At 39.4% G+C, this 25,163-nt stretch overlaps 1 protein-coding gene across 2 annotated transcripts in view; it reads left to right on the top strand.

Moving 5' to 3' along the window:
• The first annotated feature begins 758 nt into the window (after positions 1-758).
• lrrc4cb (leucine rich repeat containing 4C-b) overlaps positions 759-25,163 on the top strand; it is a 55,469-nt gene continuing 31,064 nt past the window's right edge. Inside the window, exon 1 of one of the 2 annotated variants that reach the window (XM_083549964.1) lies at positions 759-1,336. The gene's annotated coding sequence lies outside the window, so the exon portion shown is untranslated. Of the gene's footprint in view, positions 1,337-24,041; positions 24,871-25,163 lie in introns of those variants that run through there. The other variant, XM_083549962.1, reaches the window with a different exon arrangement.

The raw sequence follows: 25,163 nt of genomic DNA, 5'->3' as shown, positions 1-25,163 counted from the left end.
ATGTTCATTATTCATATATAGTTTATATGCATCCTGAATCTTCCCACGTACAGCAACATAAACACAGTAAAAATACAGTGTCATGGTTTCAAGGTCTTTCAGCTCAAAAGTCTTCAGGAGTTCAAGGGATTTTGCACATGTAGAACCATAAATTCTACATAGACAATAAATATAGTCAAATCTATCTATCTGTCTGTCTGTCTGTCTGTCTGTCTGTCTGTCTGTCTGTCTGTCTGTCTGTCTGTCTGTCTGTCGGTCGGTCTGTTGGTCGGTCGGTCAGTCGGTCTGTCTGTTTATCCGCAACAGTGTCAAACCTATGACCTTTCAGCTTGATCTTCATCTTCGTGAAGCCTGCGAAGTCTGTGGTTTCGGGGGTTAAGCTTGTTGAATTGCATGTTTGCTCTTTGTTCTAACTTGCTGTTCATGCACACAGCTCCCGATGTACGCAGGACGATGTCTTTTGCACACTGACTTATGAAGGTCGGTGCTCCTTGTGACTGTGTGTGCAGCCAGCCAACCAGGTCGGGATATATGCTTGTTCCTGGAGTGATCACATACTTTTTCATATATGTTCTGGAATCCTGGTTGAAAAGCAGAAAGTGTTGAATGGCTTTAAGAGATATGAGCTGTGGAGCTGATTTGTAGTCGAGACTTTGCTCCAGTCCCTGCATGTGAGCCTGAGAGTGGGATGTAGAGATGGATTGAGAGAGAGAGGGAGGGGGGGAGAGAGAGAGAGAGAGAGAGAGAGAGAGAGAGAGAGAGAGAGAGAGAGAGAGAGAGAGAGAGAAAGGGAGGGAGGGAAAGAAAGCTTAAGAGGAGATGAGGCATAAGATGTGGGGCACAACAGAATCCAGTGCAGGAGTGTTGTTTTATCAAAGATACAGTACACTGACAGCGATGACATGCTTTAATAGTGTGTTCCTCAGGTGCTTCAGCCCAAACAAGAGGACTATGCCACGCGTTTCCCGGCAAATCAAAACCGGGGACTACAGCCTTCTCTTTATTTGACTTCTTTTCCTCTTCATTTTTTCCCTGTTTTTCTCCTTAGGTCCAAACAGGGAATATGTGAGGACAAGTGTGAGTCTCAGTGACAAGAGTTCTTGTTATCTCCAGTTGTAAAGCTGAGTCACTAGAGGACCGCATTTCTGGAGAAACGTTGTTTGATTCCAGCAGACATCTGGTATGCCGTCGTTGCCTGGGGATACGACTGATAAAAGGCAGAACATCGCGAATGAAAGTTTCATGGGCTAATGTACCTGGATTGTTGAGAGAGAGAGAGAGGAAGGAATGGAAAACAACGTGAGGAAATCGTCGGGAGAATGAGGCATGCCCTGAAGTAAGGATTTTAATCATTTATAGCATATTATATTACAATAGATTCCTTTGGATTCATTATTGACCTGCGTATAAAAGCAGTGGGGCTTTTTTGGAGGGGGGGGAGGGGGTTGGATTTGCTCCAATGTTTTTAATGTCTTTTTTGTAGAACTCTGTTGATTGATGAGGGAAAGTCAATGCTGGTGGGATGAAAGTGCAATCTGGGGTTTGATAAATCAAAATGGATCTTTTGTTATTTTAGAGAAAGCAAAGATACGACAGTGGAGACTTGGTACAGAATTGCAAATCATAATCCAGGAAGTAGAACCAGCTTCTTTTTTAGAAGGAAAAAAACTCTTTGCTTTGTGATGATTGAGCGTCATCAGATGTTCAATGCCGACACAGATTTATGTTAAACAGAAGTGTAAAGACCCAACAATCATGCTTGAGTAAAAGTATAGATACCTTATTGCAAAACTCCATTATAATGCACTGATTCCAATAACTGATTGAATACAAAAACTGTTGATTTGTGTGGTTCTATTTCCTAAAAAACAAATCAAATGATATACCTGCATTAACTATGATGTCACAAAATAGACAAATAAAATAAAAGTAAATAATTTTTTTCATAGATTTGATGAAGCTCTCAGTCTCAGAGAGTGGCCAATATTTGAATTCAACTTCAACAAAAGCTGCTTCTCGAAGATTTGGAATTGATTCCAACTCTTTTTGGACTGAAAATGAGGCCAGCAGGAATAAAAAGTCTCTCCCAGGCAGCAGATGTGGGTAGAAGAGTGTTGATCCTTAACGACGTCTTCATCAGAGGTGCAAAATGTAATTAGCAACGCTCATCGTCAATCAAAATGTAGTGCAGTAAAAAGTACATCTGTTGAATTATAAACGTAGTTGAGTAGAGAGTAATAGTTGCTTTTAGCTTTGATACGCAGTAAAATGAGAAAGTAGCCAAAAAAGTACAGCAACAAAGTACATTTACTTAAACACTTTCCATCAATTATGTTAAGTGTAAATCGCCATTAAACACTCTCTCCTGCTACAAACTCCCACAAAACCACACCCCCATTTTCTACACACTACCTACTGTGTAATTATTGGTGCATGGTTAGAAGCCACCTAGAACAAATCTCATGCCTATCCAGGGGCAATTTAATTTGAGTTTCACATGGCTAAGCTTCGTGACCTGGTATCAGAGTCTGGGTGGTCTGGTATGCTTTCTCAATAAACATGACCAGGTCCAAAATAGCAGAATCCCACTTTGTACTCAGTATTTTCAGGATAGACAGCAAGAACCTATCCAGGATAAAGCAGTCACTTAAAATGATTGAATCAATCAATCAATCAATCAATCAATGACCCACCTATTTTTATACAAAGGGGCCATTTCCTTGATTTGACGAACCTCTAGCCACTTTTCCAGCCACTGGTTACACAGCAAGCATTTTTTTCACCAATGACTCCACACTTTTAACTTTCGTTCAGCCTTGCAATGGTATCTTCTTTAAAAAAAAAAGCTTTACATCATTCTTATGAAACTGCTAGAAACCAAAGGCTGAAAGTGTATAAACATGGAAGTGCACCAGACAATCTGACAGCTTTTTGAAACTTGTTACGTTGTCAAACTGAGATATCAGTCTGGTTACCTTCAGATTACGGCGGTGATGACGTCTGGTTCCTGTACCACCAACGCATACGTTTACTGAAATTTAATTAGATCATCGTTTAGACCGGGGGTCTCCAATCTTTTCCAGAAAGGGCCAGTGTGGGTGCAGGTTTTTATTCCAACCAAGCAAGTCCACACCAAATTCTACCTGTTCAAATCTAATGATCTTCATTTTCAATGACTATCAGGTGTGACCATTGATTGGTTGGAATGAAAACCTGCACCCACACTGGCCCTTTCTGGAAAAGATTGGAGACCCCTGCCTTTAGACCATTTTCAGAGAGGATTTTCTGGATGTGAACCAAAGTAATGCTTGAATGCACTTTGATAAGCAGCCTGGGTTACTATACTTTTGCTTATAACTGCTTATAAGCAAAAGTATGAAGTGGCATAAAGTATTTGAGTAAATACTCAAATTTTCTGGCTACTTTCTACTTTAATTGAGTATCAAATATATAAGTAACTTTTACTCTCTACTCAACTACATTTAGAATTCGATATGTTTATTTTTTACTCCACTGTATTTTAATTGACATTTACTATTAGCAATTAAACTTTGCTTATTTATTGGCTATACAAGGAGATATTTACTTTCATTTTATATGTCCATTAAATACTAAAGGTTCTTCTACTTAGTGAAATGATATTGTCATTTTATTAACTTAAGATTTACTAATTCGCTTCTTTTTTTGACCGATGTATTTGATCTTTGTTTCATTCTGGCGTGTTGACGAGGTTGTCGTGTTGATGGTTAATGCAGTTTTGAGATGTACAAGTTGATTTGTTTTTTGGGAAATAAAACCTCACAAATCAACTGTTCTTGGCTCTTCACTAACGTGTGTATTGGTGTTGAGGACTTGTGCATCTTTGAGCCTACGTTCAATACGAGTGAAATACTTAAGTACTGGTCAAATCAGATACTTGAAGACTTACAGTCGAGTCATTGGTATCGGTGACTTTGAACTTGTAATAGTGTAAGTTTTGCAATAAGGTATTTGTACGTTTTCTTTTTCTTTCCATAAGATTTCCTCTTCACACCTCTGTTTATAACTTGCTTATGCATAATATTAGTATTAGAACCAAAGGCAGCAAACACTAACATAAGTACAAGCAACGTTTATGATAGTATATTCAAAATGTAATTATCCAACCAGTTGCAATGATCATAGCTTTATGGCCAGAAAGTTGCAACCAAAGGTAGCCTGGAGTGCTGCAGGTTCATTTCTTGCTTCCCAGCTCCAGGGCCTGGACTTTGATGCTGAGCCCTAGTGGCTGTCTGTCTTGAGCTTTTTGTTTTCCTTCCTGTATCTGTGTCTGTGTTTCCTTTGGGTTTCTCCAACTCCTTGTCCCAGAAGCATGGTGTTAGTGTAATTGGCTGTTCTACATTGCCCTGCAGATGTAAATCAGTGTGTGTATGTGTAAGAGAGATATGGTGCAATGTTCTGTATTCCAGTCAAACGTGTGTTCATGCCTTGTGCATTTTGTTCACATGAATCTAACCCATGTTAAATGATTATTGTGAACGAATGAACGAACGAACGAACGAACAAACGAAATAAAACTCAGCTAGGGTAACCCCCTGTTGGTGCAACCAGCCTCAACAAGCCTTTTTATCTACACTACACAGGCATTTGTTTTAAATATACTTTTCTCTGATGATGTCTAAAACGGTGTTAAGTGGCAAGCGAAAAAAAAATGCACACTCATGTTTATGCAAATGCATGCACATTTATTTGCATGTAAATGCTAATTAGTCCATGTGACTCAGGAAAGCGGATTTTAGCGTCTCCTGCTCCTGTTTGCTATCTTTAATTTTCATCTGATTGATATTAAGGGATATAGGCATTAGCAGAAGATACAGATCATCATGCAGATGCTTGAAATAACTGCTAATTGCAAACTGATGAAATAGTTCTTCTGGTTGACATAATGAGGTCTGTCTAAGCGCCCAAAAATCCAATCTTCAGGGGCATTCACCTTCATCAGAATGACTCAATACAGAATGAATGCTATAATCAAGCTAATCAACTCATCAGCTTCTAAGCTGGTTGGTAATTAGAGTGTCCACTAACAGCACTAGCGCTTGATCTAAAATGAGGAGGATCAGAAAAAAAAAAACCTGTGAAGAGCTGGGAGCTAAGCCATTTTTTTGTTTGTTTTGTTTAGTTTTTTAAATTTAATAAGAAAATGCTGAATTATGGGAAATGCATTAAGTGCAATTCAGTTGATGATAAGTGCTGTGAAGCACTTTTATTTTCTCGTCTGAACAAGACCAAAACCTCACCCAGCATAACTCTTCAGGTCTAGATTCACTATACATGAAGCTTTTTACCCCATACTTCTAAACAAAGCCTATTATTCACAGTGTTCTAACATGGGAACTGGTTTCACTTTTCATTTTCAAGACACAGTGTATCGCTCTTTGATAAAAAAATCAATCGAGGGCTGAAAAAAGGAATACACGATCTCAGGGGACCAGAAGGTGCACCAAGCAAAGGGTACACATTGACTTTCATGGGTTGCTCTTGATTTCATTTGGCCTCTATCTTGGCGTCCCTCATGCTACATGGGAAAGGTCAGAGGCCTGGGCTGATGTAATGAAAGCTGACAGATAAGACCGGCCAAAAAGAGATCTCAAAGGAGATCTGAGGGAGGAAGCCGGTGGATGCGTCAGTTATGATTGAAACCTGTCTACACGTTGTCCGTTTCAGAACAAAACCAACTGCGGGGATGTAGTTTTCTCCTCTGCGGCCTGGTTCTCATCATTTGACTTTGGCTCAATGTTCTCAAAGTTGCTAGAGTTTTTTCTCAGTTGCTTCGAGCATTTCTTGCTTCTCAAAAAGAATTAGTACAAACAGCACAGCACAATGGATTACTTTCAAAAGCCTGTACTTTTCTCAAAATCTGTAGTTCATCTTTCAAAAGTAAGTATTGGTGCCAAAGAACATCATCGGAAGTCCTTTTGTCATTGTTCACAAGCAAGATTGTTAAAATGTTTAGTCATGTTGGCAGTATTTTAGAATTTCCTGATTTGTTACAATGAAATGAATACAATTGAAAATCCATTGACTAAATTTCTTCCTCACAGCATCTATGAATCTCAACAGCACGAATGTACACATTACTGTATGTGGGATGTTGATTGCTAGAGACCGAACAGGATTCACACTTTTACTGTACTGTACTAATGTTTGTTAGTTTCCTGGTTGTTCATCCATTTTTAAAAATTGTAATTCTGTGTTTTGCTCTGTCGCCAATCGAATCTTGGATGGAGAGTAAGTTTTGTCTTAATTTAGAGATCTGTTGCCGTACACTCACCTCAATTACTGACGTTCAGAAATGAAATTAAAATTAAAATTCGTTAAAACTATTCAGGTACACACGAGATAAACAACTGAAAATGTAAGAAAGAACAGACACTTGTACGCAATCAATTAAATGAATGTACTTAAGCATTCGCAATTAGTTCAAAGCAACAAGAAATGCTTTTATGATGGGCACCAGAGACTCCATGATGTGGAGGTTGAATAAGTAGTTTAGAGAATCTCATTTCTGGTCGGATAAATGCTCCAAAGCAACTGAGAAAATCTGTAATCCATATCACAGGTTATTAAGGTTACATTCTGCAATAGAATAGAATATATTCATTTAGCGTTTCCAATGTAACTACAGTGTCTGGGGGTTAGGGGTTAGGATCTTTTTTTCAAGCAATGGTAGGGCAGAACAGCGGGACTCCTATTACAACTTCTGCCAGTCCCACGTTTTAACTTAATTATTTCATATGGCAGATGTCCTTATCTAAAGTTTTGATGTTTTTTAAATAAATACATCCTAATACTAATTTATTAGATCCTAGACTAAAAATGCAATAAAAAAAAATGTATATTCTATTTACAATAAAACAAATAAAAATCTAATGTTTAAATTAAAAAAATACTCACTACTGAGAAGCTTTAGGGTTAAGGGCCTTGCTCAGGGGCCCAAGAATGGCAACTTGGTCTGGCTAGGATTTGAACTCCCGACCTTCAGCTCCAAAATCCAATGGTAAATAAGACAATGACATGGTTTTTAAATCATCGGTAGAATCTTGTTCTCTTGTTCTATTTTAGTCATTAGCTCTCGAATACTCTATTAATTATAACTTTTACAAGCTTTTTTAAAAAACTCAGATTGAATCCTTCACCCTTGACAATTCACAGTCTTTCATTTTACATTTACATTTATGGCATTTGGCAAATGCCCTTCTCCAGAACGACTTACAAATTAGCAGTAACACCAGTGACAGCTTGTGGAAAACTTCTTGAAGGTAATATATTTTCTCCCTTAATATGAATTATAGATGAATTTTAAACCAATGAGCTACAATCTCTCTAAAATAATATATGTTTGTATATACATTTAGATGATTGGAATTTGGCAGACGCTTTTATCCAGAGCAACTTAACCAACCAGGCATAACATTATGACCAATATATTGGCCTTATATTGTGTTGGTCCCCCTTTTGCTGCCAAAACAGTTCTAAACCGCCAATCATCAACAGCATGAACTTCTTTAGCAGTTTGAGCTACAGGAGCTCGTCTGTTGGATCGGACCACACGGACCAGCCTTCTCTCCTTACGTGCATCGATGAACCTCGACCGCCCACAACCCTGCCGCCGGTTCACCACTGTTCCTTTCTTGGTGCACTTTTGATAGACCACTGCAGACCAGAACATCCCACAAGAGCTGTAGTTTTGGAGATGCTCTGACCCAGTCGTCTAGACGTCACAATTTGGTCCTTGTTTAACTCAAACCTAAATCCTTTCGCTCGCCCATTTTTCCTTCTAACACATCAAATTTGAGGGCAAAATGTTCATTTGCTGCCTAATAAATAAATCCACCCACTAACAGGTGCCATGATAGTGAGATGATCAGTGTTCTTCACTTCACCACTCATGATATCTTTATGCTACACTGAACAAAATTATAAACGCAACATATTATTATTATTTGTTTTTAACCCCCATTTTTCATGAGCCGAACCTAACGATCTAAGACTTTTTCCATGTACACAAAAGGCCTATTTCTCTTAAATATTGTTCACAAATCTGTCTAAATCTGTGTTGGTGAGAACTTCTAACTTTAAAGAGAAAATCCATCCACCTCGCAGGTGTGGCAGATCAAGATGCTGATTAGACAGCGTGATTATCGCACAGGTGTGCTTTAGGCTGGCCACAATATAAGCCCGCTCAAAAATGTGCAGTTTTATCACACAGCACGATTTAACAGATGTCGCATGTTTTGAAGCGATTCTGACGTCTAACATCTTCCCATAATCGTCATGATATTGGCTTTTTAATATAAATAAGATGAGACATGAATGCAGATGAATTTGTGAACCTAAAGTGCAAATGTTCAGGTGCTTGGGAATGGGAACTAGAACAAAACGATAGAGGTATTCTTAATGTTCCAGGTGAGCGATAAAGGAAACGTTACTTAGGATATAACAACTTTTTTTTCCCACACTGCAGCTGAAAAAAGTGTCCAAGTGCTGCTCAGGGCTACATACTGTAAACTAAAAAAAACAAATGATGCAGTCCACAAATATCCAATCAATAGGGACAGAGAAAGAGGCAACTGCTTGTTATCAGCCATGTTGCCTGTTGGTACTCGGTTTCTTTTTAAACAAGCATTCAGAACCTTCTACTCAAGCTTCGGATGGAGCTCTGCAACTTCAGCTTTTAAAGAACTGGTCTATTTTAAGTAGCTAATTATAATTACAGTGTAAAGAGAACCTGAATATTATACCTAAGTAAAAGTATTAATACTTCACTGCAAAACCTACTTCATTACAAGACAAAGTCACCAATTCAAATATGACTTGAGTTAAAGTATCAGTATTTGAGTATTAGACTCGTATTGAACGTAGACTCAAAAATGCACGTCTTCAACACCATTTAGTGAAAAGTCAAAAATTGTGGTTTTTTTTTTTCCTAAAATACAAATCAAAGTGTACACTTGAACACTGCATTAACCATCAGCACAACAGTTTTTACAAAATTCAAGTCGATCCAAAAAAAAAAAAGACAAACAAATAAAACGACTGCATCATGTACCAACATAAAAGAGCCGTTATTATTCAATAGACAAATAATTAAGGTTGGCCAGCTCCAGTCACCTCCCACCTCGTGAAGATTATGGACTTTAAACAAGTAGATGCCGAACTCGCAAACATCCCGAACCATCTAGAGACGTACCAGTGCCAATTGAATCCCACTACATGTGTGGAGTTTTGACATCGGACCTCCTGGAGTATTTAAAGGCTCTGGCATGGAGAAGCTGATGCTGGATCTGTGATGATCACAAATGTTGAGCTAATAAAACTAGGAGCTACTAACCATATAGACTGTATAAGACTGTAGAAAGAACATTACTTATAATCTTATACTCCAGTACTCATGTTAGTTCTCACTCTCCAGTGTTCTGTATTGTTTAAAGACTATAATCACACTCTTGATGTCACCCAAATGAGGATGGGTTCCCCTTTTGATTCTGGTTCCTCTCAAGGTTTCTTCCTCATAACATCTAAGGGAGTTTTTCCTTGCCACAGTCGCCACAGTCTGCTCACCAGGGATAAATACACATTGTTCACCATAACTGTTAAATTCTGTAAAGCTGCTTTGAGACGATGTCTGTTGTGAAAAGCGCTATAGAAATAAACTTGACTTGACTTGACAAGTGCGATGCAAAGCATCAGATGCAGTGGTGTGAAGCCACTACTGGGCTCTTGAGCAAGGCCCTCAGACCTTTGTGCTCCTGGGGTGCTGTATCATCTTTACCTTAGATCTAGTAATCTGCTGGTCCGAATTACACACAGAGATAAAGTAGTGCCATATCATTTTATTTTTATTGTGTACACTTTTAATAAATAGTTACTATAGGGTTAGGGTTAGGGTTAGGCGATAGATACAGTAGGTGAGTTTGGTGCATCTGTACTGCATCTACTGTATAATAATAGTAATGAAGTTGTTGGAGTCAAATCCTGGTCCTGTTTCTTCATTCTATTTCTCATCCGAACGTCTTCTTCTCCAGCTCCTCAAATTCATCTTGTGGCTTCACCATATTCAACATATGTTATACAGCATGCAAGAATCCTCAATGTAGCTCCTTGAGGTCATTAGGAAATATTTACAATAGCTGTCTCACTCAGTATGGAACTGGAACCGTACGTTACAATGGTAACGGTTATTTATAAAGCAGCGCATCAGTTTAGAAAGCCGATCAAACTGACTGTGAAGTACCAGCGTGTTCAATTTTATATTCCATTTCATAAATATTCGATTTGATGTCACCCAAATGAGGATGGGTTCCCCTTTTGAGTCTGGTTCCTCTCAAGGTTTCTTCCTCATTACATCTAAGGGAGTTTTTCCTTGCCACAGTCTCCACGGCTGCTCATCAGGGACAAATACATACCGTTCACCTTAACTGTTGATTTCTGTAAAGCTGCTTTGAGACAATGTCTGTTGTAAAAAGCGCAATAGAAATAAACTTGACTTGACTTGACAGATAAAATGAATGTAAACGATTTTGGATAAATTAAAAGCAAATATTCCGAGCTGACTGTGATGTGATGTAGCTCTCAGTTTTAAAAAAGGCCAATATTTTTATTTAACTTCAACAGAAAAAATGTTTCTCAAAGCTTTTTGGAATTTAATCGAACTCTTTTTGGATTGAAAAAAAGGCCAGCAAAAAAAAAAAAAAAAGAAAAAAGAAAAAAGTCACTCAAAGGCAGCAGATGTGTGTGGGGGAGTGCTGGGGGTTAATATCTTCAGCAAAGGTGCAAAATGTAATTGGTAGCGATCCTTGTTAATTAAAATATAGTGGAGTAAAAAGAACATCTATTAAATCATAAATGTTGAGTTAAGAGTAAAAGTTGCTTCTATCTTTAATACTTAAAAAAAAATTAAATGGATAATTGAAGTACATTTACTGAAATATTTTAGCCCACTGTATATTACAGCATCAGTGATTAGATCTCACATTAAATATTCAGAATAATAAATAATAATTACGCAGAAATTCTCATACAAAACAGAAGGTAATCATAAACAAACATCACACGACTGCATCATCGTTTATGCAGCACATGACACGAATATGCAAAACTGTAAAGACATCGAGTTCAGCAAATTGAGCAAGTTTCAGAGGAAGGGCCTCGAGGGTCCACAGTATTTCCCATCTCTGATACTATGAGGAGACATGTTTACAGGAATTTGCTTTCTATTTAATATTCCATACTGCCTTTGCTTCGACTGCTCTTTCGCCGTTTATTCGGCCTGCTAAATATTTGCATTACTGCAACAGATCCACAATACACCGCACAGATCCGCAGCAACCCCTTCCTCCAAAACATCAAAGATTTTTTTTTTTCTGAACTTCCTGAAGTTGATATGTATGTGTTCTCACTTACTATGAATTATAGATGAATTGTTTGGCTCTTCTGACTGTACGCCTCAGTGCTAATCTGCTGCATCCAGGCACTGTTTTAATGTGTTTCAGGGTTCGCTTTCTTCACCTCCTGCACTCTTACATGGGGGAAATGAGTGCTAGGAAGTGCTGAGATGTTTATATATGGGTTGAGCTAAACTCGGCTTTAACCATGTCATCCATCCATCCATCCATCCATCCATCCATCCATCCATCCATCCATCCATCTATCTATCTATCTATCTATCTATCTATCTATCTATCTATCTATCTATCTATCTATCTATCTATCTATCTATCTATCTATCTATCTATCTATCTATCTATCTATCCATTTGCTCCTACAATACCCTCCACTTTTCTGGAAAGATGTTTTACTAGATTATGTGGATGTTTGTGCTCATTCATCCACAAGGATGTTATGTTGGAGCCCAAAGAAGTCCAAAATAATTTGCAGTCTGTGTAAAGCAGATGTTCATGGAGCTGGATTTGTGCACAGGGGCATTGCCATGCTGGAACCAGGTTTGGGTCTCTTAGTTCAAGTGAAGAACAATATCTGGCTGGGAAAGTCGTGTCCCAATACTTTTTTTCGTAAAGTGTATATTTCACATGAACACAATTTTTTTCATAAGTAATATCAACAATTAAAAAAAATAAAATCAGTCTTAGGATGTGGTATATTCGAGGTATAGTGTAGTTGGTGTAGGATTTAATACATGTTGAATGATTTACATATCATTTGCATACTGTTTTTATCACACCACGGTTTTATTCTGAATAAAAGGTGGTATTCCCCTCGTTGACAACAATAACTGTGATTCTATATTTGATCAAATCTACTGCTGGAGCACATGTACATAATACTTTAACAATCATTAAATCAATCACACATGAAGCAGGACCAAAAAGAGGGCTTTCCCTTGTAAATTTGCTCAGTTCTTGTCTGAGAATGTAATTAATTCGAAGAATTTCCACTTCAGATGGAAATAACTTCAGACAGGCATTTAGCATGACACGGACTCCTTTTCCGAAGACACACGCATAAGACCGACAATCCCCAGTTAAAGCTCTTTCATTTCCTCTTTAAGTTATGATCCTTTTTTTTCCCCTCTATACACTTAATTCACTTATTTTCATCAGTTTAGGTTCGTCTTTAGTTTTACTGATGGATGTACAGAGGGACAAGGAGGTCCAGGTCCAGAGCATTGGGGGTTTTTTTTACCTGTTAGATGAACCCCCACACCACAATTGTCCCACACTAAACGTCTTTTATTTATTTCATATACGTGAAATCAGTTCTGGAGCAATCCAGAAAAGTAATGTATTGAAAGCCACATCTCTCATGAGTTTATATTTCAAATGTGATATTTGAAATATCTGTTTATTGAGCTCATGGTAAATGTGATTTCTGCAAACATTTTTCTGAGACTATGTCTGGTTCTTTTTTCTGCCTCTTTTGAAATGAATAAGCTCAGTGAATTCCAGCGTGGTACCGTGACAGGATGCCACCTGTGCAATAAGTCCAGCAACAACAACAACTCAGCCACCGAGTGTTAGGCCACGTAGAATCACAGAGTGGGTCAGCGGATGCACAGAAGTCGCCAAATTTTCTGCAGTGTCAGAGCTACAGACCTCCAAACATGTGGCCTTCAGATTAGCTCAAGAACAGTGCATAGAGATCTTCATGAAATAGGTTTCCATTGTTGAGCACCTGCATTTAAGCCTCACATTACCAAGTCCAGCCCCAGTTACGTCCCACCTTATGAAGATTGTGGAACTTTGTGGAAAGAAGTAGATGCCGACCCTGCAAACATCCCAAACCATCTAGAGATGTACCAGGGCCAATTTGATCTCACTTCATGTGGAGTTTTGACATTGGACCTTCTTGAGTGTTTGAAGGCTCTAGCATGGAGAAGCTGGTGTTGGATCTGTGATGATCTCAAATGAGCTATTTTATGAGTTGCTCAGTAGCTCCTAGTTTTATAACCACAAATGACTGTATAAGACTGTAGAAAGAACATTACACATAATCTTATACTCCAGTACTCATGTTACTCCAATTTTATATTTGATTTCATAAATATTCCACGTCCCTAGATCTAGCTTCCGTGTCCAGGGATCGGGTTGTCGAGGCCCCCGCCTTCGACTGCCGCCCGATCCTCTTCGCACCGGCCCCTTACGGTCCCTCCTGCAGGTGGTGAGCCCACTGGAAGGCGGCCCCACGTCGCTCCTTCGGGCTGAGCCCGGCCGGACCCTCACATACGAGCCCCAACCCCGGGCCTGGCTCCAGGCTGCGCCATACCGGGCGACGTCACGGTCCTTGATCTATTCTGTCTCATAAGGGGTTTTTTGAACCGCATGAGCTTTCTCCGCAGGGTGGCTGGGCGATCCCTTAGAGATAGGGTGAGAAGCTCGGTCACTCGGGAGGAGCTCAGAGTAGAGCCGCTGCTCCTCCACATCGAGAGGGGTCAGCTGAGGTGGCTCGGGCATCTGTTCCGGATGCCTCCTGGACGCCTTCCTGGGAAGGTGTTCAGGGCGCGTCCCACTGGGAGAAGACCCCGGGGAAGACCTAGGACACGCTGGAGAGACTATGTCTCCCGGCTGGCCTGGGAACGCCTCGGTGTCCCCCCGGAAGAGCTGGAAGAAGTGTCTAGGGAGAGGGAAGTCTGGGCATCTCTGCTTAGACTACTGCCCCCGCGACCCGGGCCCGGATAAGCGGGAGAAGATGAGATGATGAGATGAGATGAGATTTCATAAATATTCGATTTCTGGTCTTTTCGCAGAGAAACGGGTAGAAACAATAAACAATTAGGCGGGAATTTTTTTTCACTCTCTTTTCAGTCTGCACCCAGAAATAAACAACAACAAAAAGTAAATGAATTAAAAAGCCGTTTCCAAGTTTCCTTGTTTTTCCTAATTTTCATTTCGAAAATGAAAAACAAATAAATGCAACATACACCACAGCGGTATTTCATTTTCCTTTCTTTTCCTTTCTTTTTTTTTATCAAGCACACATTTGACAAATCACAGTGTAGGTAGCAGAGAGCAGCGAACGCACAAAGTATCTCAGCACTCTTATACAACCGAACCAAAAAAAAAAAAAAGAAAAAACACTACCTTGTATGTACACCGAGTTCATTCAGGAAAAAAAAAGTAGAACATGCTGTTGAACAGCTAGTAAAAATGTTCCCTGAAACATGAAACGCTGACCGTGCTTTCTCTTCTATTTCCTACAGGAACGTTCTCCACATGCGCTCAGCCGTATATGTGATATGAATGCTAAAGCATAAAGAAGAGCAGGGTTTAATTATCCTGGCATTTCTTGGTTCGTTTCAAGGCTGATTAAGCAGTCTGTCTTAGGACCCATGTGACTTGCCGTACGCACTAGCATTTCCTCGTGCTTCAGGTGCTGTTGAAAAAGGCATAGTGTTCTTCACGGGTTTAGAGAAGGCAGCTCGTCTGTTCTTCTCCACATGGGCTTTATCATATGGGCTTTCTACTTTATGAAGAGGCATTTAATAATTAAGTGTACAGGGAGAAGACAAGAGCGGTGGGACAGCTGTGTTAATAATTCAACGTCAGTCTTAGCAGATAATCTTTACAAAGGCTTGTCTCTCGCTTTGCCTTAAACCCCTTGAAGTTTTTCCAAGAAACTTCTATAGATTGTTTTTTTCTACCAAAGATCAGATGCAAGGTGACAAGTTTGTGGACACCTGTCCATTAAATTTTTGGACATTTCACCATTAAACATTTAGTCCCTATTCGATGTGATAATAATCTCTACTCTACTGGGAAGATGTTCCACAGGATTTTGGTGTGTTGGAGATTCTTGCTCATTCAGCCAGATGAGATACGGTAAGTTGAGGAGGCTTGGAGTTCAGGCAGCATTTCATCCAACCAATTCATCCCAGAAGGGTTTTTTTTCTATGCCAACACATACCTTCATGGAGCTGGCTTTGTGCACAGGAGCATTATCATGCTGGAACAGGTTTGGATTTGGATTTTTGGAGTTCAAGCGAAGGAAAAATTTCATTCGAACGCATCCAAAGCCGTCCTATACAATCGTGTGCTTCCAAATTTGCAGAGGAACCCACATAAGACCTTAAAATGGTGTGTGTCTGAATACTTTTGCTTGTTTGATATATTTGTTATCAATTCAAATACACATAGAAACAAAGTAAAGAAAAAAAGTAGTGCCGCAACGCCCGAAACTCGCGTAAATCTCACACAAGCAAATCATCCTGCTCAGTTCGTCCTTCTAACAAGTCCAGGCATATTGTAGCCGTGTGCTTTCAATACCCATATATCAATCTATCTATCCATCCATCAAGCCGGCTATGCACCAAGCCAACCTTCTATCCCGCATGCCAGCTTTTTATTTGTCATTCACCCTATTATCAATTTCAAAGAAATGAAACGTATTTTACATTTACGCGTTCATTTATCAAAGCGTATGCTAACTGCTGAGTCGGGCAAATTTTTTAAAATACATTACCATGCCTTATAGAGAAACAGTGTTTTCACTAAAGAGTTATATAACCATTACCCACAGTGATCATTTTCCTCTTTGTGAGAAAAGTTTTTTTTATTGGTTTCTGTTCTACTTATGTTTGAGATTGGAACCGCTAATGCTCCCGAACGTCTAGTCGTGACTCGGAAAAGCCCCAAGCTGCATTACAGATCGCTTGCAGTTTTCCTCTCATAATGTGGGCGAAATTCAATCTGATTGCTTCTGATCCATGTAGCCAGCTAGCGAGAAACTTTGGGAATGTACACGGATTCTAACAAGCAAGAGGGGTTTGGTCAAATAACCAGTTACACCAGATCCCTCCAATCAAGCTGTTTAATGAGAATGAGCTTTGTATGCATTTTTTACAGATTGCACTTGTGTAACACCTTCGCTGGTATCAAATCCGCACACGTGTAACGCCTGCCTATAGGTAATGCAGGGATTTGTGTAACACCTGTGCATATGTAACTCCTTCACCTGTTTAACACCGGCCTGTGTATAACACGTGCATCTGTGTAACGCTAGACTTTGTGTCATGTGGGCATTTGTGTAACACCTGTGCATATGTAACCCCTTTATCTGTTTAACACCGGCCTGTGTGTAACACATGCATCTATGTAACGCCAGGCTATGTGTAACACCTGTATCTGTACGACACCAGCCTATGTGTAACATGTGCATTTGTGTAATCCAGCCTGTGTAATTTGTGTAACACCTGTGCATATGTAACCTCTGCGCCTATGCAGCATCAGCCTTTGTGCAACACCTGCACCTGTGTAATGCCAGCCTTTGTGAAACACAGGCATTTGTGTAACACCTGTGCTTGTGTAACCCCTGTAACACCAGCTAAGTGTAGCACCAAACCTTCACTTGAGTAACAACTGCTCCCTATGTGTAATATCTACACTTGTGTAATGCCAGTCTGGCTGTAACCCCCACAGCTGTGTAACACCTGCACCTGTGTAACACATTAGCATGAGCATACATTCAAGAATACACAAACACAAACCACACTTGCATTTCAGCAACACACACACACCCATGTAACACCAGTCTGTATATAAGATTAGCATCTGCATAACATCTGCATCATCCATCTGCAGTTATGTAACACAGACTCCTGCATAGCATTTGCAGCTTTGTAATTTCTTCATGATGCCAGAAGCTTTGCAGCACCTGCACATTTCACACTTCAACCATGTAACACTTGGACAGATGTAATCATATTGAATTATCATTCGTAATTTTCCCTCCCTGCCCCTACGAGCCATCTGCAGTTTTGTAATCCATGTAACCTGCACCCAGGTTTCTTCGGATGGCGTTACGTAGGTAAGTCGAGAGCTCATTATAGACTCGATCTCGAGTCCCAACATGGATGAAGTGAACACAGCGTAATGAAATGTACAACATGAATGATTTATAAAGCTCACCTCTGTCTCAAAACACAGAGGAAATCAAAAAGCGGGAGAAACCGAGCCCCTGTTTTTTAAAATGTTAGGGAGAAAAGGTTTGAAGTGACATAACAGGGTTACTTTGTTGTTGTGTAAATACTTCATGTTTGGCTGCTTTCAGGCAAAGCGGAGCATCGGCGGAGACAAAAGAAAGGCACTATACGGCGCCACTCGTTTACTGAGAAAACGTTCATTTCCATCAAACCGGTTGAGAAAATCGGTTTCTTAGAAGCATTTGTGACAACCTGCAAATACTACACAGTACATGGGATTTTTTTAGGGGAAAAAAAAACAGGAAAGTAGTGTTTATAAGAATCATGTGGAGTAAAGCACACAATGTCTCAGCATTTCTACTCGGCTACATGAATCGGACATATATTCAGGATATTTAGTTATATTTTTGTAAAGGAACATCAATTACACCAGGATGTGAACATTCTGCATGAACAAATTATTCATTTATTCACTTCTGCTTATCCGTAATCCGGGTCGCAGGGGCAGCAGTCTAAGCAGGCCCCCCGCCTTCGACTGCTGCCCAATCCTCACAGCACCGTCCCTTACGGTCCCTCCTGCAGGTGGTGAGCCCACGGGAAGGCGGCCCCACGTTACTCCGACATCACGGACCTTGATATTTCCCTCGTAAGGGACCCCTGGAGCATAGAGGGTTAAGGGCCTTGCTCAAGGGCCCAAGAGTGGCAGCTTGGCGATACCAGGGCTTGAACCCCAGACCTTCCGAACGGCAACCCAGCGCCTTAACCGCAGGAGCCACGACTCCCCCATGAACAAATTAATGCAATGGAATTAACTGGATCAGATTATTGGATCAAAGTCTGTGTACACTGCGTTTATTAATTTCTTTATTTTGACTCATTTGTTCTTTTTCTTTTCATTAAATTCGAGAGCAGAAAAAGGAAGAAAACGGCCTTTTATTGTTTCTGAGAAGACAAGAAAGAGAAAATGACTTGTTTTATACTTTCTTCTGTAATCTTTTAATCACACAATGTTTTGTAATCAAAATCTCATAATACCAAATATGATCAATGCCCCAAAATGTTTAATATTTCTATTATTTCATTTTGTCCATGTTAACACCCATTCCTGATCTGGAATAAATTCATTTACATTGGTCGACTTTTTTATGAAGAAATGCACACTCTAGAGAAACGTATTCGGAGATCGCAGACAATTTAATAAAAGAAGAGGACATGCGTCAGACTCCAATTTCCTGTTGCTTTTGAAATGCATGTAGTGATCCATATAAACTTCTCACTGAAAAGCCAGAATGTTGGATGAAGCCACTAATGGATTATGGGCTGATGGTTTTCCGTTCGCTCGATCATTTTTTTTTTTACACATGGGTTGTTCAAGAGTACCACAAAACATAGAAATGTTATAAAATATTTATATAATGGTTATAAAATGGTATATATAAAATGGTTCATAATGATTTCATCACATTTTAGTCATTTTCAGACCAAATCATTTTATTGAATTTTTATCCCAAACAGTATCTGACCGTCTGCGCATTTAAACCATTCAATAAAACGCACTGTAAATGATAAAAGTAATAAAAAAAATGTTTTATTACATTTGGAAATAAAAAGCAACGTGATCAAAAGACCGACATGGAAAAAAATGTAAGATAAATAAACTGTTCAATTCAAATACATTTTATTTGCATAAAATTAGACGTACTAAAGCAGCATTGCAAAAAAAAAATATATACTAAACATTTTCAATTTACAATCAACTTTTAGTCCCGTAAGTTTATTCTTAATAATCCAGCCAGTGGTGACAGTGATGAAGGAAAAACTCGTGAATTAATGAAACTTCATGAGGAAGAACCCTTGAGAGGAACCAGACTCAAAACCTCAAGACCTCATCCTGAACATCATATATGTATTTTTATTCATACTGTTCAATGACAGGCAATAGAGTGCAAACGAATGTGTATACGATACAGAAAAACATACAATCAAAAAAAACTAGGAGAGTTGAAGTAGATTTTGAGATATTAGAGTAATAGAAGGATGATGTCAGGCTCAAGTCCTTCTTCTACATGGTGATCACATGGTCAACAATGTCTAAAAGCCTGTTAAATATAAGAAAGCAGACATGCAATTGTGATGAAGTTGCTAAAGTTTTAGACGTTATCACATAAACGATGCACAGACGTTAACATTTTGTCTGACTAAAGCATTGGTATTTAACTCAAAGTTCCCAAAGTTCATGAATAAGTGTTGCAACCGGACCTTGAATTTTATTCATTTTTTTTTAACAATATGGATTGTTATAATCTGACTGCTACAAAAAAAAATAAAAAATGATGCAATCTTTTTGCCACAGTTTTCTGGCCTCAACACTGCAGTCGACCATTTTACTTATTCATATTTTGACTTATTATTTCTGCAAAAGAGAAAGAGGAAGAGTGATTAATAGAGTGTATCGCACTCCGTAAAAGTCCAAAAGGCGCCAAGAAAAACCAAAGTAGGTTTTCACAATGATTCCATAGAAGAAGCATTTTTGGTTTCCCAAAAAAAAAATTTTCAATCAATGAACCAATTTTGTTTTTGTATGAGAACAACTTAGTGACCCCGGCTGAGTCCTTCAAAAAGAAAACACCTTCATATTTCATACGTCATTTATATTTTTATTAATATCAGTCAAAGAATATAAATAATATTTGTAAAAAAAAAAAAAAAAAAAACGACCATGAAGATCCAAATACCAAATACCATGCTTTACAGATGTTACTGTTCAGTGAATGTTTTTTTTTTAAAAAAAAAAAAACACTTTTGTCTTTTTTTTGTGAAATGGAAAGGTTCCAGCAGTAGTGGGCCGTCAAGGCCATCAAGGTCGTCTCTGCTGCCTTAGACCTTTCTCTACAGAATCACTGACTTACATTCAAATATATTTTCGTTTATGAATGTTTATTAAATATTTCCACGTTTTCTTGAGTGAAGTGTCTGTACACGTTATACAATCAGATTTAAGACGTCAAATTGCTTGTTGCCGTAAGACCACTGCAGGTTTTTTTTTACCATGTAATCACTGTATCTTAAGGTTCCCTGGTGGTCTAGTGGTTAGGATGCGGCGCTCTCACCGCTGTGGCCCGGGTTCCCTGACCGGGGAACTGTAACATGGCTTGCACAAGCCTTAGTGCCGGTCCCAAGCCCGGGATAAATGGGGAGGGTTGCGTTATAGGAAGGGCATCCATGCGGATGGTCCGCTGTGGCGACCCCTAATGGGAGAAGCTGAAAGAAATTTTAATCACTGCATTTTATAGCTGTTGCTTTAACCAATCAGACTGCGATTTGCCTACTCACAGGGGTAAAAACACGTCTGCATTTTCACGTCCTTTTAATTAGCTGGTCAGAGAGCGCACTAGTCAGAGCTCGCAACCCGCATCTGTAGCAAACTGCACAAACTTAAATCTATTCGTGTGGATTTAATATCTGTTTTTTTTATTCTGCAATGACTGACGGAGGAAAAGAAATCGATTTAGTCGCAGATACACTTACAAGATGGGCTTTTCAAGAAAATCTGGACACTGTGAGGATTGTAAAAATAGTGTTTTAGTAATTCTTTGAGTCTTCTATACTTGTGCATATTTAAAAAAAAAAAAAAAAAAAAAAAAAAACACAATTTGCCTTCATTTTTAGATCCAAAGGAAAGTCTGGAAAAATGCACAGAAAACCGGGGGTAATTTTACGAGGTTAATATCGATGCTTCTGCTAGAGATGATACGTGTGCATGTGCATGATGAATGCGGGTGATGGAGCTGCGGCTACTGTGAAAGGAGACGTGTTGAATTGTGTTCCTTGGGTTTCGTGCTTTAGTGATGACATTCATTCTTACTGTATGAAATACCTTTTTATAGAGACACGTTTCTCTATAATATTGTGGTTTTTATAGCCTTGGCATCAAAATGTTAATATTATGAGGTGGATTGATTCAAATAGGACACCACTGAAGGCCTAGAGGGGGAAATACACGGCTCACCACTGGGTTCCATTGACATTAAAGGTTACACCATGACAAAGAACCATTTAGGAACCTTTATTCTTTTTAAGGTGTAGCACCAATTAGGTCTGGTTTTAATTTATTTGTAATAATTATCAGGATTTATTGCTCAAATTTAATTGCCCTAAAGAACCCATTCGCTATATAACCATTAAAACTGCACCGTTATTCCCTTTTAATGTCTTTTCACCACTCCTCCTATACTCCATCAAACCACTGTTATATATACATAAGGTCAGAAAGTTGCTCGTGAATTCGGACACAACCTTAAAATCTGCTTCGTTATTACACAATGAAGATTCGGTTCTCTAACACTAAACGAAGAGGACTAAATATATGCGACACGTGAATGAGGTCAGTGAGTCATAGCTGTACATGCTGTCTCGCTCGAGACTGTGCCACTGACGCATTGCCCATAGAGCATGTTTATTCATCCACAAGTAGCTTCATAAGCCTTCATAACAGAAACATTGTCATATGACTAATTATTTAGCCATCTGTTCATATTATTGGTTTCCTTGGTCACCTTGCTCTCGGTACGCTAATAAGACGGAAGATTCGTGAGTTATATCTTACTCAAGATCGAGGCATAATCCAATAAATTGGCAATTTAAATGTAGTGAATTTTCATTTGCTTGGAGCTATAGTGGTGTGTTATGGCAATAAAAAAAAGTATAATGAAAATAAATTGATATGTGTGTGTGTGTGTGTGTGTGTGTGTGTGTGTGTGTGTGTGTGTGTGTGTGTGTGTGTGTGTGTGTGTGTGTGTGTGTGTGTATAAAAGTGTGTGTTCCTTCTATTGTTTAAACAATCAGGAAGAAGATTTGTGTCTTTTTTAATAAAATATTCTGCTGCATAGACCACAGTATACAGTTTTTCTACTAATGACAGAGGATTTCACTCAAGGGTTGCCAGGTTGCCTTCTAAGAGCCGGTAGTGGCTTTGGGCTGCACAATGAAGGACACTGTGGTAGACTGGGAAACCCTACTGAACACTATCTTATACACTTGCATCACTGACACCTGCAGTCAAATCCATTGGTGGACATCTGGGATACATGATTCATGATCCTGGTCAGCCAGGCATTTGGCAACTGGATTTTATAATAACATGCATTGTAACTTACATTGGATGAAAGAATATTAGCCTAGTAACTAAGTCCACTAAATAATATTTCCACTTTGCTATGAAGTTGAAATTCATCGTTCTTCTGTTCGTTTTGTTGTAGGAAAGCGTCAAAGAAACTCTCACGGTGTCTGCAATGATTTAGTGACAAAAGAAACCACATACGGTGATGATTCAGGTTTTCAGTGAGCAAAAAAGCAGGATAACTGTGGCGATGTCGGTAGGTGGCAATCCTACATCATTGTGCCAGTCTTAACACAACACACACCACACACACACACGCAGTGTTTGTCTTATTATCCTTGTGAGGACTTCCTCAAACTTCCTCAATCATCACAAAGAAACCTTTGGCTCTTTCTGGGGATTTTTTGGTGGGGTTCTTTGTGGTGACCAGTTAAATGTCCTTGTATATTTTGTCCCCCAGCCCCCCATACATACAGATCAAGAGACCGAGAGCGAGAAAGAGGGGCATTAATGAAGTAGTATTCCGTTCACACAGCTCACAAAAGCCTCTCTGTACACACACAGTACATCTTTGGACTTCTATAGTTCTATAGACTCAGCCAAGGTACCAAACATCTCTACATTCTGATTAAAAGACCACTAATACCCAGGTTGCCAAGTAAAGATATTTAAATCCTTTGAATGCCTGCCTCATCCTGGCACCCTGCCTCTGGATGGAGTTTTTTTCGATTGGAGGCCACTCTGTGCTGCTGGGGATGAAATTAGGGAGCAACACAAGACCTTTGAGGATGGTTTTAGACTGTACTTCATGACTGTACTACAGGTTGCATTTGATCACCATCACTGCACACCTCAACAACTGTAATGAATGGACGTTCGGTGCTACCAAGATGAGGACGGGTTCCCTCTTGAGTCTAGCTCCTCTCAAGGTTTCTTCCTTGTGTCATCTCATGGAGTTTTTCCTTGGCACAGATGCCACCGGATTGCTCATTAGGGACAAACTTAAAATTATAAGGAACAAACTAATTAATTTTCCATAACTGCTTTATCTGTGCAAAGCTGCTTTGAGACATTGTACATTGTTAAAAAAAGCTATACAAATAAAAATTTAACGATTTAAATTAAATCTTTAAACACGCGTCGAGAAACCTTGGCATCATGGATTTTTGCTTCGCAGTCAACCCTCATGGTTAAAACCAGTCTGGAGTTAAGCTAGATGCTCCGGGATTATTATCATGACCACGTTCTAGCACCAGGTTTATGATGGTTCATCTACCGGGTTGTTCGGATGAACAGGATGAAACCAATGAACTTTGAGGAAACACATGCAGACGTTGTGAACATATGACAGGATAAAAGGCAGGACCTTAGATCTTTGAGACTGTAGTGCTACCTGCTGCATAAACACTTTCGGATGAACATAAGCTAAATAAGAAATAATCATTTCTTTTTTTTTTTTTTTGGCTGCTCTAGAGCTAGATAACGGTGTAAAAACCGCTTCAATCTGGCAACCCTGCAGGAGCAGTGAGGAGAGCTGCTGCAGCTCTTAATGCTCATCATTGTAGGCGGCTGCAGAGTCCTTCTGCTTGATACCATCTTCTCGTCCACGGCTTGGAGGAAAAGAAAAAAAGAAAGGGAAAAAAAAGAACAGATCTATTAGATATATTTATATATTATATACATTTGTCGGGAGAGGAGGAACAGTGCAGTGCATCCTTTTGCTGACGAGTGGAGATGAGTGAATAAGATCCAGGGGGGTGGTGGTGGTGGTGGTGGTGCTGCTGCTGGTGGAAGTTCAAGTCGAGCGTGCGCTATACGTCTGAAGGAAGAAGCGCGCGCGACGAACGGCGAGAGGCGCCTTAATTAACCCGAAGCCAATAATCCGCATTACGCGCGCGGACGAAGCCGAAACCGAACCCGAACCTGTGAGTGTGCACAGGCTGGCGAGAGTGTGTGTGCGTGTGTGTGTGTAAGTGTGTGTGATGAAGAGAGAGAGAGAGGGATGCTGTGAGACATTAAAGCATCAGCCAAGTCAGCATGTTACGTGTTTAAGCTATGGAGCGCGCGCAGGTCGTTATCTCCACCTCTGATACACCAGGACCCTCATCATAAATTCTTGGATTTTTGGATTTTTTTTTTTTTTTTCTATTTCTTTTTTTTTCCTCCATCATCGGAATACATCCTGCGAGACACACACACACACACACACACACACACACACACACACACACACACACACACACACACACACACACACACACACAGAAAGAGAGAGCCTGCAAAGAACCTACTGTGGATGTGGAATTTATCAGAGCTGTCCTGCACCAAAAAAAAGGTGAAAGATTTATTATTACATTTTTTCCTAATTTTTTATTTCTTCTTGAATCGCTTGCCATTTTTTTTCAGCCCATGCATTTAATTCTCACTTAAAAAAAATAAAAAGAGAGAAAGAGAAAGGAAAGGAACCTGCATGGATTTCATATTAAGTTGAGGCTGCAGATGATCATCCGTCCATACTGCCATCCACTGACAAACCACATGCTTAATAAAAAAAAAAAAAGAAAGGGAAAAAAAGAAAGAAAGAAAGCCCAAAAGAAAAACGAGTAAGTAGGTAATGGTGTATAGGGT

Source organism: Silurus aristotelis, assembly GCF_946808225.1.
Source record: "Silurus aristotelis genome assembly, chromosome: 9".
In the NCBI taxonomy this organism is placed as follows: Eukaryota; Metazoa; Chordata; class Actinopteri; order Siluriformes; family Siluridae; genus Silurus; species Silurus aristotelis.
The sequence above is the reverse complement of the archived record's forward strand: the minus strand, read 5'-3'. Positions and strand labels throughout refer to the sequence as shown.